The sequence below is a fragment of the Dipodomys merriami genome, unplaced genomic scaffold (assembly GCF_024711535.1).
Source record: "Dipodomys merriami isolate MVZ:Mamm:240054 unplaced genomic scaffold, mDipMer1.0.p SCAF_1908, whole genome shotgun sequence".
NCBI classification, from domain to species: domain Eukaryota; kingdom Metazoa; phylum Chordata; class Mammalia; order Rodentia; family Heteromyidae; genus Dipodomys; species Dipodomys merriami.
Window position 1 is genome coordinate 78,615 of NW_027203280.1, and position 899 is coordinate 79,513.

Sequence of the window (899 nt, forward strand, 5' to 3'; positions counted from 1 at the left end):
CAACAGCATTTAAAGATCCCTTCATTTGCTTCTTGGGAAATTATAATATTCCAAACCACAATCATATGAGGGAAAAAAGTCCATAGCAGCACTTACAGGACCATCAGGAAGAATATCTGCCCAGATTGTTACATTTCTGAACCTTTACAGGTTCACAGATAAGAATAGGAAGGGTAGGCGATAGTAAAAATATCAAATTTAGGGCCATTTCAGCTGTTAGGAGAGTATGATAGGAGGAGATTGGATTTATGAACCTATCAAATTTTGTGATATCAAAGAGTAAGTACTCAAATATAATGGAATAGGATAGTCCCTTTGGTTTGAAAAGAGAAAAGTTAGATATGACAAGAGGGATTTTTTAAAAGTTTTACCCTTACTAATTTTCTTTAAAAAATCAGGAAATGACTTGAAAGTGTAAAGATATGTTCAGCAAAGTGTGCAAGTAATCAGAAAACATTCTGAATCAACAAGAATTAAACAGGAATTAATGTGTGGTTCAAGTTGTTGATTGGTAGCTTTGAAAGGAGTAGTACATGAGTCCCTGAGTTTATAGCCCTGTATTACTACACATATACATATGCTCCTGTGTAAGATATATTGAATGAAGAAAGTCAGGCTCAGAAAGTGAAAGTAGGGGGCTGGAAAGGTGGCTCAGTGGTAGAGTGCTTGCTTTGCAAGCATGCGACCCTGGATTCCATTGCTCAGCAGAAAGATCTGGAAATGGTGCCATGGCTCAAGTGGTAGAGTGGTAGACTTGAGCTGAAGAGCTGAGAGACAGTGCCCAGGCCCAAAGTTCAGGCCCCACAATTGTCAGGAAAAAAGAAAGTAAAAGTAGGTATGTGTTCTCTCATATGTAATATTAGATAAAAATTATGCTCATGAAATATTATAAAGTTATG